At 31.5% G+C, this 18,598-nt stretch overlaps 1 long non-coding RNA gene across 3 annotated transcripts; it reads left to right on the forward strand.

Annotated features, from left to right (window-relative positions):
- The first annotated feature begins 206 nt into the window (after positions 1-206).
- LOC127074560 (uncharacterized) lies at positions 207-2,636 on the forward strand. 3 transcript variants are annotated; one of them, XR_007786051.1, is made up of 3 exons: positions 281-554; positions 629-958; positions 1,448-2,636. It is a non-coding gene; the product is annotated as an uncharacterized LOC127074560 (long non-coding RNA). The 3 variants fall into 3 exon arrangements; XR_007786050.1 differs by having other exon boundaries at positions 282-554; positions 1,463-2,636; XR_007786049.1 differs by lacking the exon at positions 1,448-2,636 and having other exon boundaries at positions 207-554; positions 629-957.
- Positions 2,637-18,598: the final 15,962 nt, after the last annotated feature.

Consider the following 18,598-nt stretch of genomic DNA (forward strand, 5'->3'; position numbering starts at 1 on the left):
ATTTATATTATTTTATTTAAATATTTATTTGTAAAGTATAAATTTTTAAAATTACACGTTTTTCATTATATTTTACGGATTAAAGACATAAATTTCTTAAATATATTTACTCGTTTTTTCCTTTATAAAGACTGATAAGTAAGTATTTAGAACAAAATTAATAAAAATGACAAGTTTTAATTTTAATTAGTCGAACGTGTTAAAAGTTGTGGCGTGCATACAAAACAAACCCTTATATTATTGATGATAAAAATTTAAGAAAACTATAGTGAATAAAAAGAACGTTTAAAACTATACACCTACACATGATAACAGATAACTATTGGCCTGTACCTGCCCAAAATCCGGTGCAAATACAGCCGGTATTCATTTTTCCTTTTTTGCATTAAAAAAAACGATTCACACGACCATAACCACGTCAGCAACGCTAATATGACCCCTTTATATAGCGAGAAATGGAGGTTTGGGTTTTCACAAATTCCTCAATTCCTTTATTCCTATCTTCCTCGATATCTCCTTGTAGCTTTCTACACAACGATGGCTAAATTTCAACGGTATGGTTATTTTCCTTTAACTACTTTTGTTGATCGTTGTTCTAATTCCATTTTCATCTGCATCCATTTTCTAGGTTTTCCATGGATCTGAAATCTGGCTCCTCAGATCTTTCATTCCGTGGCGAGATCTGCGTATTCGTATTACTTTTGAAATCTCTTCGTGTTCGTCACTGTTGTTGAATCATCCTGTACAATTGGATTGTTGCGATGATGGTATCTCATCGCTGCTTGCTTCAGTTTCATTTGTTGTAGAGAAGATTATTGTAACGGAAGCGTTGCTGGCTTGTTGCTTCTCATTAACGTCAAATCTCTATTCATGTTGTGAATTTAGATTATGTGATTGTTGTTTGGGGGATGAAGTTGTTCTGAATAATATATTTGTGAACCGACCTTTGCCATGACAGGTGCGCTTGCATATCCGAAAGTAATAAGTCCCCTAATTAATTTGGTCTATTTGGCAAAGATTTGGTTCATGAGAGAATTCTCCTATTAAAATTTACTAATTGTTATCATCTTTGTGTTCGACCCGTCTGCAAATAAATCATAGGATGATCTATTTAAATTGGTTTATCGAATAATAAATTTTAAAAACTTTAGTGGCTAGTCTTTGAATTAAAATTAATTTATCTTTTAATTCGTTTTTTTTAAAAATTGTTGATTTATAAATATTAAATACAAATAATTGATATTTATAAATCAATAATTTTCATTTTTAAAAAAATGTTTAAAAAATTAATGTAATTTTAATTTGATAGTAAGAGGCATTGATTTTTTTTTATAACTTATTAAAATGTCAACTTATTTCTTTTCATAGAAGAATTGTTGTTTTATAAATTTCAATAGTGTCTTTAGATTTTGTGCATTGTATATAAAATTTGATTTGGTATTTATAGATTAACTTGTAATAGGTTGCAATGTTCGCGAGTTTCGTGACTGCTTGCTTCATATCATGTTGTTTGGGGGATGAAGTGGTTCTAAATAAACACCTTTGTGAACTAACCTTGTGCGCTTACATGGGAGGTAAAAAAATCATTAAAAAAATATTTTGTTGTTTTTGAGAGATCGCACTTATGCTTTTGTTTTTTATTTATTTAATGCTCTACCACGCATCTCAACACTCATTGCCGAAGATTTATCATTACACTGGATTTTCTTGTCACTTACCAAATAAGGTAGTACTATATATCAGTTTACGTTCAACTTTTATAATTGGTCAGCAGGTTTAATTAAACCAAGTGATGCATAAATTGAGAACCGCATTTGGATAAATTAACTTTGTGTTTATGGCGAATGTAATTGTGGATAGATTATAACTGCTTTATATTTACTCAATTAAATTAAGTTTTGATTCCAATCTTAATGATGTTGTATGTTCAATAATTATGTTATCAGTTAAGGTAATTGGTGTTTTGGTATTTACGCCAGAATTTAACTTGCTTGTACTATAAGATTGTAGAGGGAAATTGGATTCTGTCATGTAACACTTAATCTGCAGTTATATTTTCTGACATGACTGTTTATTGAATAATCATCTATATGACTATTGAGGGTAGTTTGATACTAACGAAATCATTTGAAGTTTCATATTTAAGATTTGTGCAGATAATCAATTGGGTATCTAGTTGCTAGTTTACACAAAGATTTTGGATGCAGCTTATCCTTCATTTTTCACTTTAAAAATTCATTAGTTTTTTTTAACATCTTTCCTATTTCTAATACAATGTGTATTATATGATAAAATGGTTAACATGTTACACATGTAATCCTTCTAGTCCTTATTATAAGAGAAAAAATATTTTTTAGATTCGTTCGGTGATCAATGTATATGATCCATATATAGATCAAATACATAAATCATTCAATAAATCTAAAAAATAAATTTTCTTTTATAATAAAGACTAAAGACAATGTATCAGAAAGAAGAAATGTGTTATGAAAAAGCATTTATGGTGGTGTGCATAGACAAATAGTATTGTAGGGATACATAGAAGGTAGGAGAGGACAAACCAGAGTTTAGCTTAATGGATGTAAATATGGTAACATTTAGATTTTGAATACATAACCAAATTTGTTGATATCAAAGTCAGGGTGAATTTGGTAACTTAATTAAAGTTGTTTATATCAAATTGAGTTAAAGTAACTTGTCTAGTAACATTTACACTTTTTGCTAGTTTAAAAATCACTTACATTTTTTTTCTTCATTCAAATACATGAACCCCTCTCATCTCTTCAAATATTTTCCTAACTTAACATGAAAAGTAATATTTTATTTTGATTTTATTCTTCTAACACATTATCTAAAATCAACCAAGATTTTTAATGATTATTTCATACTAAGTGAAGAGTGCTCCCTTAACATATATTGGTGATGATAAGAAAAACACAGGTAGTATATATTCATGATGGCAAGTTGTAAAAATATTGAAGAGATGAAATCAGTTTTTTTTTGTAAAGGAAGAAAAAACTTTGAATTGTGAAGTTTTTTTAATAGCAAGAAATAGTGGTTACAAACAAGGAGCACGAGTAGTACGCAAAAAGAGGATACACAAAAGAGTGCATCAATCAGATAAAATAAAAATCGAAATAAGAACAACCAACAAACAATACCTAAACACAAATCACCTAACGTCGAAATGGTATAACACACCTCCTGAAAGGGAGCGACATAACACCCTCTGAAATAGATAAGTGGAGGGAGACAAACACCATCACGCAAAAAGAAAAAGTAGGGCAGTTGGCCATCCAACACATCTCTAAAAACAAAGACATTATAGTGGATCACGCTCCTAATCTAACTAGGAGAAAACAAAAATCAAAGTATGAGAATGAACTTATTTTCAAGTCATACCAATAATCGAATTCATCTAGTGTTTTAACAATAAGCTCTTCCTATAGAAAATAATTTTACTACGCATTTTCCAGATTAACCAGCCCACTGAATGCCAAATCGACATCAAACTTAAATGAGTCTTACCCATTCCAAAATCTTGAAAGACCTCAAACACCTCAATAATCGAACACGAAAAAGGTAAAGGCATGTATACCCATATAAGGATCTTATACCAGATTAGGGAGGACATTTTACTCAAAAACAAACAAATGGTCCACAGACTGAACTTGATCTAAACACATTGCACATCGAACGATTCTAACATCAGAAACGGTCTAACGCTTAGCAAGATTTTGCATAAGTTGGAAATTAATCAAGAAGTTATTTCCAAGAAAAATCACCAATTTAGAAGGCACCCAGATCTTCCAAACCTTTGCTAACTCCAGAGCATTCGAGTCGACCTACTATCCACACTTGTCACAAAATAGGAAAGTTTAGTATAAGCCATCCTCATAAGAAAACCCCCTCAAAGAGCCAAAAGCCATTTATGACAATTCATCCCAGGCTAATGAAAATTCATGATATAGTTCATAGCACAAGAATAAGAGTTTATAATTTCTCATCAAATATTTATAAACACATATGCATGATTTAATTCATAAAGGATAGAGTAAAGGATTAACTTTCTAATGCTTTGAATCTTGTATCAATCGAATACACGATTCATGTTTTATGTTGTAAATAAGGAACCAAAATATTTTCAACAAAACAGAGCATTCTCGCCTAGCGAGACCCAACGAGCCTCTTAGAGAGCTCTCACCTGGAGAGCCTTAAGCGAGCCCCCCAGTGAGACCAAACAAAATGTCTCCCTTCACAAAAATCCACTTCCTCGCTTTGCGAGGCATGACGAGCTTCCAACGAGAACTCTCGCCTGGCGAGCATGATAGAACTTATCCTCCCAGTAATATGAGCTCTCGCCTGGTGAGATATCCCTTCGACTGGAAACAATGACAACTCAGAACTAGTGAAGAAATGTAATCGGAAGGAAAATGAAGCCTCAACAACAACACATAACACTTAGTACACCAAGGTAACATGATTCATCACACACATGAACACAACAAAAAATAGAACATGTATGAACACCAATCACATATAATATGTTTCACACAAACCCTAATTTCCCAAAACATGGATCCCCCCCCTCCCCCAAAAAAAATCTAATGCTATCTAGGAACCCATCCTAGATAGATGAAGATGATGGAAGATTGGAGATGAGATGATGATGATTCCAAGTTTTCTTATTCTTTCAAGTTGTTCCTCTTTTCCTCTTCTTTTCTCTTCTCTTTCTCTTTTCTTCTCTTCTTTATCTCTTTCTCTTTTTTACTTTTCTTATTTCCTTACTAACAAAAATTATGGAGTAGTTCGTAAGATAGAGAGAAAAGAAATATCTTAAAGGTAGTTTTTATATTTTAGTGAGCAATTGACTAATTATTAATGTTACTAAAATGTTCCTTCTTTAACATATTAATAAAGGTCAATCTCACAAAGTAATAATTAAGCTCATCTGAGTTCACTAATTATTCTATTTGTCCTAACTTAGAAGATTTAGAGCTTATAGGAAATCAATTGGTTTCAAGTGACAACAAATAGAGTATTTACAGAGACATGGGATATTACATGAATCGTTTGATTAGTATATTTTAATACACTATCTTTTAATTTTTTATAAGACTTTTATATTGCTTATCAATTTATTTTAATTTCTTTTAATAAGTTTTTAGAAGTTAAGGTTGAGTTCTGCTTATTTTCTGAAGGTGGCCCTCTAAGGTGGCCCTTTATGGACCACTCCAGAGGGCGCTTATTTCTGAAAGCGCACTAGAATGTGGCCCTTAAAGGGCCACTTTAGACAGTGCTTTCTCCAGGAAAACAAAGCGCTGTCTTTACCTATGTCAGCGCCACTTTAGAGGGCGCTTAAAAGCGCTGTTATAGGCCAAAATAAGCGCCCTCTTTTCCCTTATTTGGCGTAGTGAATATGGATTACGAATTTTGTGGAGAGCTAATTCTCAAAGAGTTGATTTGTTAAATTCGAATTCTACTGAGGTGTTTATTAATTTCAGTTTAATTTCGATTTCTTTTCAATTCTTCCTATAAACTCATTTTCTTAATTCGATTAATTTTGTTTGCTTAATTCGATTGTTGCTTATAGGATAAAGTTGATTAAATTCTATTGTTTCTATGATCCTTAACTATAATCATATTAGCGTAACTTTTTCGTTGTCGTCTTTGATTAAGTCACGTTTGCTTAATTCGCGGCTGCTTAATTCAAAATTTGGAACATACATAATATAATACGTATTGTGCTTGTCAGTGGGTATTGTAATCGAATAGTACTGAATCCACTAAGGAACTGGAATTATAAGAATCGATGATAAGTCAGAAATCGATATAGTCGATTAGCTTATTTATCAATCTTGTTTTTACCTTAATTATCTTCGATTTAAGTTTTGAACCTTAAAATCCCCCTTATTTTCATTTGTTTGGTTATAACATTCAAGATTCCTTGTGATACGACATTCGAGTGTCCTTTTCGTTTTTCTACACTTTTAAACTCGTTTTTGACCCGTGTGCTTTTTGAAGATTGTAGTATAGTGGTAAGTATTTCAGCCTATCAGGTGACACTCTGTAAACTACTGTTTCGAATTGCTCGTAATTTTTTCTAGAAATTCAGAAATAATTCAACAAACAATACTCACATAAAAGAAACTTTTTGTAGGTGAATTTTGACCCTCAAATCGCAAATTCCTTGGTTTTCTGTTCTATTTGATTTATTATTTGTTTTTATAATTTCGAAAAAAATCCAAAAAAAATTGTAGAGTCTTATTTTGATTTTATTAGATTTTTAGTAATATTTCCTAATTTTGTTTTAATCGTTTTCATTTTTTCATGTTTTTCTTATTAGGGAGATTGTTGGTATTTTCATAATTGTTTCACTACTGACTTGGGATGCATGACTACTAGTGATTCAGATTCCGTGTTCTCCCATCATTTGTTTGATTATGAATTTGAGTTTGATTATTATAATATGGACGAACAAAGAACCTTAAGAGAACTTGATGCATCTTATTCACTTTTTGTTGGTTTCCCTTCTTCATCTGATTTTGATGACATATATACTTGTGATGTTTGTACTGATACTCACTTATGTTCAGTTTGTATTAAAATTGAAGTTTCTTTACAAGGTGATATTTCTACTAATATCTATTATGATATTTCTATTGACAAAGTTGATGTTGCAGATGTAAATGTAACTCTTGCTGCCTAAACTTTACAATCCAATGAACAACCACCTGCTTTAGAGCTAAAGTCACTCTCTGCATTTTTAGAATTTAATGAAAACTTTCCTGTAATAATTTCATCTAAACTTGAATTTGAATAGTAAAAGAAGTTGTTACAAGTATTGAGGGAACATAAGAAGACAATTAGATGAAATTTGGTTAACATTTTTGGTATTAGCTCATCCATGTGTATGCATTAGATCTTAGTTGAAGATGGAGCAAAAGCAGCGAGGAAGCCCCAAAAACAACTTAACACCTTGAATTTGGATGTTGTGAAAAATGAGATATATATTGCTAGAGGATAAAAAGAAGACCATTTTCACTTTCCCATTCGACAATTTTACCTATAGAAGAATGTTTTTTGATCCTGAAATAAAAAGCAAAGGCACTGATAAAAATTTCAAAGTCAATGGACACCGCCTTAAGTTATTCCATGAGAGCCCCGTGTTGGAATAAGAATCTGTAGAAGATCTCTCATTGAGAAATGCTACTTATGCAGTCATCTATCCGCTTTGACTCCTCATGTGTGTTCTTTCCTCTCTTTCCTCTCTCTTATTTTATTCTTGATTTTTTATTGAGTATGTGTGTTTTAATTATGGGGGAGGAATGTCATTTAGTTTTCTTGCTTTGTTTCTTCAATTACTTTTGTGTTTTCTTATTTGTCATTTACTTGTTTTTTCTTTAAAAAAATATATGTTTTTTCTTTAAAAAAATATATGTTTTTTCTTTGTTTTTTGGGTTCCAAGTGTGAGTATTTTCTTAGTTCTCTTGACTAAAGACTTGTGGTGTGATATGAGTAATGTGTTGTTCATTCATAGTATGTTAAGTAGGACTAAGTTCTAAATTGTGCATCATTTGTGGTAGATCATTAACTTTTGTGAGATTTTGAGCCTGACAATGGATAACATTAAAATATACATCTCCTCCTTTCTTGTGTGAATTCACTCATGTTTGTTAGTCTCTAGAACTTGATATGACTCTGTTTGAAACTGTTTGATTACTTGTGCATACTGATATGATAAAGGTAAGTTGTTTGTATTTTATTTTTTTAGCAAGTTAGCTAAAAACCCAACCCTCAAAAATATCATCCCTTGTTTGAAAATCCCTTTGTTCCTAATCATCCCGTTTTTTGTTTATAACTCATTACAAACCTAAAAGTGAAAAACAATGTTATCATCATATTCAAAGGGTTGAAAGACTCTTGTTTGGAATTTTGTGGGGTTGAATAATTATAGTTGTGATATTTCATTCAAAGGTTGGCAGAAAATAGAATAAGAAAAAAAAATGAAAAAAAATGAAAAAATGAAAAAATGAAAAAAGAAAATAAGGATGACAATACATATTCCTTTTGGTAAAAAAAAGAATAAAAAGAAAAAAGAGAAGAGAAATAACTGCAAGGTTGTTGTTTGAAAGTGAATAGAGTTTTATTTAGTTTAACTCCCGCAGTTTCTTTCAACCCTTTGAATTTTAGCCTAGTACCTCTTAGAACATATCCCACCCTTACATTAGTCATGTTACAACCCAAATAAAAGTCCTTTTGATCTTTGTGTGCATGTATTTCAATTGTGGGTGATAGACTTTTTTCAAGCTTATGATAGTGCTAAGTTTCATGATGTGTTTTGAGTGTAAACAGATAACCTGAATACTTGAGAGTGAGAGAATATTTTTATCCTGTGAGGATCTTGTTTTTTATGATGTGCTCTTTGGTAAACTGCTCTCTTATTTGTTTTGACTTTCACAAAAATTTGCTCACTAACACCATATTTTTTAAAGCTTAGAGTGGAGATTTTACTTACACCTTTGTGATTTTGAAGGTCTTTGAATTTGCATGCTCGATTTTTTTCTTATTTTTCTGCTTTGAGTTTTAACTTAGAGTTTTGCTCAGAGTGTAAAAGTTTAAGTATGGGAGAATTTGATCAGTGTATTTTAATACACTATCTTTTACTTTGTGCTAAAACTTTTATATGGCTTATCAAATTATTTTAGTTTCTTTTAATAGGTTTTTGGAAATTAAGTTGTGTTCTGCTTATTTTCTGAATAAGTATTTTTTTTAATAAACATATATTTACACCTCCTCATTATACAAGTCATAACTTGAGCTACGGGAATAGGATTGACGCGTTCTAATATGTGTTAGAAATATGGGAGGATAAACTAGAGGTTTTATGTTGAAATTAAAATCTGATTCGGAGTGCAGAAGAGTCGAATAATTCGATTTAGTTTCAGACTTAAGAAAATACTTAGTTTTGGGGCCGATTTTGTATTTTTTTCGGGTCGGTTGCTATTAGGCCTTAATTCTCTTTCTCTATTTAAACAAATTAGTAGATATAAGATTCATTATTCAACATTCATGAAATACGAATAGGGGTTACGAATTCTATGGAGAACTAATTTCCAAAGAGTTGATATGTTGTATTCGAATTCTACTTTGAGGTTTTTATTAATTTCAGTTTAATTTAGATTTTTTTTTCAATTCTTCATATAAACTTGTTTGCTTAAATGAATTAATATTGTTTGCTTAATTTGATTGTCGCTTATAGGATATAGTTGATTAAATTCAATTGTTTGTATGATCATTAACTATAATCACGTTAGCGTAGCTTTTTCATTATCGTCTTTGATTAAGTCACGTTTGCTTAATTTGCGACTACTTAAATCTGTTTGCTTAATTCAGAAATTAGGAATATACATAAATAATACCTATTACACTCGTCAGTGGATATTGTAATCGAATATGACCGAACCCACTAGGAAACTGAAATTATAAGAATCGATGATAAGTCGGAAATCAATATATTAGATTAACTTATTTATCAGTCTTGATTTTACCTTAATTATCTTAGATTTAAGTTTTGAACCTTAAAAACCCCTTTCTTTTTATTCGTTTGGTTACAACATCCAAGAGTCCTTGTGATAAGACATTTGAGTGTTGCTTCTGTTCTACTACATTTTTTAACTCGTTTTTGACCCGTGTGCGATAGCGGATCACCGTTCAACAGTGCACACATGAAGATGGTGATGATCAATTGCTTGAAAGACCTTTTGTACGTGGTAAAAAGAAGTTGTTCAGTCTCCCCTACCGATAATGAGATCCATAATGAGTTATTGACTCCTTATGAAGAATTAATAACCAAAATGTTATGTCACATTATCGAAAAGGAAGATTTAATTCCTCTTAAGCTAGAACATGATCGATAATTAAAGTATTTCTATGTTGATCCTAGCGATATAAAGGATTTGGTCATTGGACATCAGTGATTGGACGTAGGGTTACTACAGGTTTGGTGCACGTAAGTATAAAATTGAATATCTCATTATGGTACACTCATTATTTTATATATAACTAATTTTTCACTTTTTTTTAGTTTTGTTTAACAATTTAGGTATATTCACCTTGTTTGCATAAAATTAAATAAATAAGATATTTATGAATTCTTAGATCAAGTTAGTTTCGATTTACATGTAATACTCCAAAAAAAATTGAAGCATACATAATATCATAGTTAGATAGGAGAAAAGAATGTTACTTAGCATAATTTCTACATAAGTGAGTAATTTTGAAATTATGGTCTCTCTCTCTCTCTCTCTCTCTCTCTCTCTCTCTCTCTCTCTCTCTCTCTCTCTCTCTCTCTCTCTCTCTCTATATATATATATATATATATATATATATATATATATATATATATATATATATATATATATATATATATATATATATATATATATGTTTGTTTGTTAGTTAGTTAGTTTCAGGTTTTATCAAATACTAATTATATATCCTTGTGTTGTGTTCATTCATTGAACCTTTTCAATTGATCATCATATCTCTTTGGATGAATATGGTAACTATATTATATTCCTTGCACAATCCACTTGAACCTAAGATGCAACAAATTATTATTAGGTAAGTTTATGTTTAATTATGAGACTTTTATTAGTATTTTTTTTTACTTTGTAATTAGTTAAGCGTGTAATATTTTTAAATCATTTGTATTATACAGGGTTGCTGAGCGACAATATATTATGAATAATTCTAGAAAAAAGTTTGCATTTTGTACGCCCAAGGTAAGTATGTTACTTGTGGTTGGACGTAGGGTTACTACAGGTTTGGTGCACGTAAGTATAAAATTGAATATCTCATTATGGTACATTCATATATTCATAAAAATATTTAAATTTGTAGACGAGGAGACAATAAGAGGGATACGAGTGTGGGTATTATATTATGAAATACATGTTAAACATTGTCTCTGTCGACATTTTGATTCTTGGGATCGGGTATATATTATGTCATGAAATATTTACAATAACATATTAATGTTTAAGTTAGCTATTATATTTCAAATCATGTGATATTCAATTTACTTCACTTTTTATGTAGACGTTTAATAACATGACACCTTTCTTCCTCAATGACTTAAAAGACATCCGTAGACGTTCGACGTTTATTTTCAATGCATTATTTGACAAGGGTGTTCAAACATGATTTTGTGTAACAATCTCTTTTTCGCATCCACTGGTTTTGGGTTGTTTTTAGTAGTTTTGAAAATGTGAGTATTTGTTGAGTTGTGTTGTATTGATAATGAAGAAGTGTTGTTGATATTGTAATGGTGGTGATGATATGGTGACGAGATGTTAAATGGAAGTTGTTTTAAAAATATATGTTTGCTATATTTTTGAGATTGATCATGTAAATAATATTTTTGAATAGAAGTTGTTTTGTAAAACAACATTTAGGTTTGTAATATATGTCAAAAATAAAGGTATAAAAAATATGTGGTATATATGAAAAAAACTATGTATTTCACCACAGTTGTTTAAGAAGACTGTGGTGATAGGTAGGGGTGTACATGGGTCGATTTGGGTTCAATTTAGCCAAAATCACGACCCAACCCATGTAGGATACACTAGTTTGAGTGTGGTAAAATAACCACACACAACATCATTGGATCGGTTTGGATAAAATCATAAAATTGTGGGTTGGGTAATGGGTTACTAAATTTTTTCTCCTTGTTTACTTCCTTATATAATTAGAAATTATGTGTCACATTTTTTCTTAATAAATAGTTTAACCTATTACCGCTATTTTTTAAACATAAAACGTATTAATGCACGATAAAATGCATCTTAAATATATTTGGAAAAAACAAAGTTACATTACGGTAATACCCAGAATATGTTCAAAAGATTTTAATTGAAGCAACCGAGATTAAAGACATCAAAGTCATCACTCATCAAATTACAAAAAAATAGTCACTCAATAAACCATAGGTTTTGTGGGTTGGGTGTGAGTTTATCCATAACCCAATTAATTTGAATAATTTTTCATTTTTAAAAAGTGTGTTCACCCAATAACCCGACATAACCCATTTTTTCGGGTTGGTTTGGGTGAGTTTTATTGGTTTTACACCCCTAGTGATATGTAGCACACCAAATATATGTAGCACACCAAATATTATATACCATACAATCACTGGGAATCGAACTCATGACATTTATATATTTCACAACAGTTGTTGACTAGAACCATTGTGATAGGTAGTGTAACACAATGATTTTTAATTAAAAAATTTATTTAATTATTGGCGTGTTTTTTTGTTATACTTGAATTTTTGCGTTTTTCATTGTATAGGGGTATTTTAGTAATTTAATAATTATTTGGGTTATATAATCGGAGAGCGAAAAATAAAATAGAATAATTGGGGTTATTAGGAATAATTGGATAAATTTAATTATTTTATAATAAGTTGAGGAAATAGAAAATTGAGGAACTATGATTAAAGTGTTTTTGTTTGTAGGTTTACAAAACTTGTTGTTGATTGTGATGATATTTATATGAATTTTTGCATAGGTTGTTGTTATTATATTTTACAGTTGTGGAATTTCATCTGAAAACTCGAGCGACTCTTTTTGATCGCGTTGTTTTCCCAAATTTTCTGTCTGCTGAACCTTATGGTGTTTTCCCTGTCTTTCCCAGAGTGTAACCTATTTTCCCAAAAACCTTCTCAGATTCAGTAAAAATATTTTTTTGAAAAATAGGATTTTTTTCATGAAAAGAAAATAAAAATCGGAAATTTTGGGGACATCAAAAATCAGGATTTTTTTTGGAAAGTCAGAAAATCGGTTCAGGTCCGAGGTTACGCCGTCAGCGGGTGCTGTGCTGGACAACATGGGTCGGAGCTGCTAGTCAGAAATGGATGCAACCGCGACACAAGTTAGCGGTGGCAGCGACCGGGGCCTCGCGATGGCGGGCCGCATCTGACATCGACGACCGCACCGCACCGGATGGTGGCAACATGTGATGGTCGGAGGCTGCGAGGCAGCAACCTATGATGACGCATTGTGGTTTGGCTACGACGGAGGTCGCTTTTCGACGACGGTCCTTTGGCGCGACAATTTTGGGTTGTTCGGGCGTCTTTCGCCAATTTTTCGAGTTCGGGAATTTTTCGGGGATTTTTGGTGATTTTTGAGGTTTCTGATGAATTGTAACTAATATAATAAAACTTGGAGAATTTTTGAGGCGTTAGAGTTTTGATTAATAAGATAATTTTCTCTTTTCGATGATATATATATATATATATATATATATATATATATATATATATATATATATATATATGTATGTATGTATGTATAACATATTTTTGGAGATTAGTAATTTGAAAGGATTATAGTGATGACGTGAAATTGGTGATTTTATAGATTAATAATACGAAGGAATTATAGTGACGACCTGTGATAGACAACATATTGGTTCAAGAGTGGAACCTTGTGATGATGTTTATTATGATGACAATGTTTATTATCATAATGATGTTTTTGATGATGATGATAATGATGGTATTTATTATGATGATGATGTCTTTGGTGATGATAATGGTGTTTATGATGGTGATGATGTTTTTGATGATTGATGAGTTGCATGCTTACTTTATACATATGCATGCATATATTTCAGAGTTAGGTAGGACTTCGGTCCAATGATGACCTGGTTCAGAGAGGGATTATGACGGTCTCACGTCTAGAGAGGGACATGGTCCAAGTGGAGCTAGAGATATGGGCAATCAGTAACATACCTCTGACATGCATTTTTTTTATGAAAGTGTTTGTGGCATTAGCATTTGCATCACTAATTGAGCTTTGATTGTGTTTTTTGTGAATGATGTGTTTTTGATTATCGATAATTACCATCCTATTGCTAAATTTCATTGTTATAATTTGTAAGGTGTATTCTCACCCCATTTTTGTTGTTATGGCGTATGTGTTACTCTGGAGTATAGACAATTACGTACTCATCATGAGTAGTGCTTGTGAGTGGAAGATGATCTTAGAGTTGTTCTTCATTTATTTTATATTTATCACTGTTTTATTCAATTTTATCTGCTCTGGTCTGTAACATTGGGAATGGGGCACGTTATTTGTTTCGAGTAGTCTTACGGAGTTCAGTTTTATTAAGTGGTTATTATTTGATGTTTTTAGGATTTTTCAAGTTTTCCGTTCTGAGTTTGAAATTTTTTCATAAAAAGTATGTTTTGTTTTGAGTAGCATCCTAATTAGTGAAAAGTCTATTTTATATTAAGAATCGGCGTTTAGGGTATTACATGTAGTGTGCTACCTAGTTTACCACAGCGATCACACACCCTTGATCGAAAACAACATACTTACAACCACACCTTACCTTACAACGGTTGGTCAATCGTGATGTTATCACTTTTCCAACTGTTGCCAGAGGGGTTTTCCATAGTAGTGAAAAGTTTGTTAAAAGACAAACAAAAATAAATTGAAAATAAATAAATATTAAACTCGTCCTTCTTTGGGTGCATGTCCCTCTTTGGGTGTTAGTCCGTCTTTGAGTTCCCTTCTTCGGGGTACTAGCCCATCTTCGGGCACTAGCCCTTGCGTGCTAGCCCTTCTTTGGGTGCTATCCCTTGGGCGTTAGCCCTTCTTTGAGTGCTAGCCCTTGGGCCCTCGTGTTTCCTTGGGTGTTGTCCCTTCTTTAGGTGCTAGCCCCTCTTAAGGTGCACAATTTTTGGTCTAGTAGAATTATATCATTACACATTTCTTCAAGCAATAGGTGTTAAACATGTGACATCACACACAAGAGGGAATGAATTGTGGTGGTTTGAAAAACGGTTTAAAACAAAATTGTTTTCTAAATTAGTGTTTAAACCCATTTTCAAGGAAATCTTTGAATATTGCAACAAAAAATTAGAGTAAAAAAAATATGCGTAAAGTAAAGAGATAAGGGAAAAGAAATGAAACCAAATTTTACAGTGGTTCAGTTTAAAATATGTGACCTACTCCTCTCCCCCAAGAATTGATCTTGATATTTTCTAATAATGCTTATGAGCTTTTAGACAGTTAAGCTCATGAACCCTCTTATACAAGGAACAATGAAATTTCAGGTTTACTTCTAACCAAATAGTGAACAATAGACCGAAGCGGTTAGTCTTCCTTCCAAACACAAACAAAGCTTCGAGCGGTTAGTCTCTAAGTTTAAACCAAGATTTTATACGTGTCGCATCTCGAAAAACACGATCCTTCATGATGGTCGCAAAAAAAAAGATTTGAACAGAGTTGCCACCGAACTTTATGAAGAAAAGGGAAATATCAATAAAACCTTTAAAAGGGAAAATATTCGTCGCAACCAAATTCGGGTTCAGGAGTCAAGTATGCAAGGGAAAGGTATTAGAACCCTTCACGTCTGTTGTACTCAATGAGAACATTTTACTTAAACTTGCGATTGAATGTTAGCTAATGTTATTTGTTGTCTTCGAGTTACTAAAAGTGAAAAGAGAAAAGAAAAGGGGTCACAAAATGTGTTTATTAGGGTACTTGACAAGATTGTGAGTCTTGCTCTTACGTATCCTCGGGTACAATGAGGAATTCAAAGCTACGTAGTTCTGGGCAAGATAAAAGATATTTTTGGTGTTTTTTATTATAGTGCTTGACGAGACGATGAATATCTCTCCCTTGTATCACCAGGTGCGATGGAGAACTGAAATCTACGTAGTTCTTGGTAGCAAATGAATGTTGGTTGATTGATTTTAGTAAACAAATGTTTAGGTCTCATTCTAACGGTTAAATATTGACTTGTTGGCTCGTGGGGGAGATGTAGTGTTTGTTTGTTTTGCAGTAGAAGGGATCTTGTTTGATCGCGTTCTAGTAGTTTAAACATTTAGCTGTATACTCGCGCATGAGAGACTTAAGCACTAGTTTGTGGGTGCATTAGAAAGGACTAAACAGTGTCTATTGTGAAAAGGTTTTTCCGATTGCGCGGGGGCGAGTAAAAGAGGTTTGATTGGTTGGATATTTTTTAGGAGGAAAACGAAAGTCTGAGTAATATGGTGCACACCAATCATTCAATTATTTGATGAATAGTGAGGTGAGCGCCTCCATTCCCTTTTCGTCTAACATGATATTTAAAAATTGTTTGCTTAAGTCAAATATTCACAATAATGAGGCGAGCGCCTCCCACTTGCTTATTTGAGGAATAATGGGGCATGCACCACCCATTTCTCTATCCATGTTTGATTAGAGTATTTTAACCGAAAGACGAAAATTTGAGCAATATGACGAACATCAATTGTTCAATTATTTGAGGGATAGTGAGGCAAACGCCTCCCATTCCCTTTTCATCTGAAGTTTTAATTAAAGATTTAACCGCTTTGAGCAAGTAAAAAGAAAACTCGATATTGACCAAAAGTTTATTCGTGTTATTATGAAAATGATTTGAGTTTGCAATTGTAGTGATGCTTTCTTTGTTTTTTATTAATCATGAATTAAATAATCAAAGATGAAAGAAATTAAATTCAAACATTCTTTTACAAAATAAACATAAATATTTACATAAATATATATGCAAAAGAAAACAATAAAATATCACAAAAATAAATACAACACCATTTTAATGAGATATTGTTATTATAATTTTTTCAAATATGAAAATAAAACACAAATAAATAAATGAAAATCAAGATCTAAGAAGCAAAATAAGGGGTATCTTGAAGTAGAAAGAAGGTTGCAGCCATGGGCCTAAGGCCTAATTTTAACATAAAAAAATCCTAAGAATACTAAAAAAAAATGTGTCCCTAAGGAAACAAGTTGTCGCTGTAATCAGAATGAGAGAAAAAATAACCTTCTCTCCCTTCAACCACTCTATTCCAACGGCTCATGACTTACAAGAAGAGAAAAAACAAAACTAAACCCTCATCTCCTTTTTTTAATCCCTCACTGTGACTCTCTCAGCAACATCAACCATTCAAGCCAACAACTCCACAAAACGAAGAATTTGAAAACTCTCACAACATGCATACCTCTATCAATCTACTCAAACTTTTCTAACCATTATTTAACCAAGCAACAAGGAGATCAAACATAATGAAAACAGATTATCGTCCCGATTCAAAATTCTCAATGTTTCACACATAAAATCAGAAAACAAAATCATTTATCTCTCACCTCTCTCACGCTGATAACAATTATGCGGCATAAAGAAGAACAAACAAGAGGGAAACAAACCAACCAGAAAATAAATGAACCACAACGATACGTAACTATAACAACATGGATGGTTTGACGGCGGATCTAGACAACGGTATATGGTCTCACGTTTTGTGAGTGATGGCCATAAGGAGTTGATATGGTGGTGTTCATTTTGTATGCTCCGCTGAGATTTTGTGGTGGTGCAACGATGTTTTATGATGAAGCGAAAATGGAGATTCACGTCTTATTGTTGTTTGGATGGAGCCACGAGTTGATGAGAAGTGAGTTGTTAAGAATTATGCAAGTTGTGTCACGAATGTATGAAAGTTGTTGATGGTTATAATGGTGGTGATGTGCATCTCATAGTGCTTAAGGGTGTAGGCGGGTTACCAAAAAATGGAGAACAATGTTTTCATATTTTTTTTAGTCTTTCTATCGTTGTGAGTACGGGTGACAATAAAATCCATTAAAGCAATATCCATCCAATCCATCCAAAAATTAATCCATCTAATCCATCTATTAAACAAAATACTATTTAATGAATTATATCAAATTCATCCATTTAATCATATGGATGGATTCAATCCACCCGTCTCATTTTAAAAATCCAATGGATTACATTTGAATTTTTAATTTTAAAATATTTTTTGAAAAATTAAACACTTTATTTTATATTTTAAATTCACAAAAGAAATTTGGAAAATTTTCACTTTTCAGTTATTTTATTGTAAAAATGCATGAAAAATCTCTCTCCCTCTTTGTATTTTTCTTCCTATATTTAAATCACTTAAAGATTTTTAATCAATAAAAAAGTACCACTAATTAACCTAAATGAAATATCACCCCAGAAACAAAATGATAAAAATGTCCGTAATTTTCTTATCATTTAATCAAATTCCAAAATAGATTTTTTTTTACTGTTTTGATTGATAAAATGGAGATATTAACATATTTATATTCTGTTTTTTATTAGAACATGAAAACAAAATGATAGAGAAGATTCGTAATTATAATTGGAAATATACATACTCTGCATATTGTATTTTCATAAAAAAAAGAGAGTAAGATTTAAGGCTAAAATCACCTTATTGATTTCTTTAGTAGACTAAAAGCAATTAAGTTAAAGATAAATTTGACCGAAATTATAAAACAAAAAAAAAGTCGACAGTAAATTCCATATTATTTTTATTAATTGAATCTATTTAAGTGAAACTATATTAAACATTTTGAGTATTCCATTTTATTATAAAAATTCTACATTTTAGAATTTTCTAAAATAACTTATCGGCAAATGGTCAAGTTGCATTTGAAAAATACGTGATTTGCTAGCATAAGATGATCTATATATATTCGAAAAAAATGATTTTTAAATTATTTTTTCCGAAAAAAAA

The sequence above is a fragment of the Lathyrus oleraceus genome, chromosome 4 (genome assembly GCF_024323335.1).
Source record: "Lathyrus oleraceus cultivar Zhongwan6 chromosome 4, CAAS_Psat_ZW6_1.0, whole genome shotgun sequence".
Classification (NCBI taxonomy): Eukaryota; Viridiplantae; Streptophyta; class Magnoliopsida; order Fabales; family Fabaceae; genus Lathyrus; species Lathyrus oleraceus.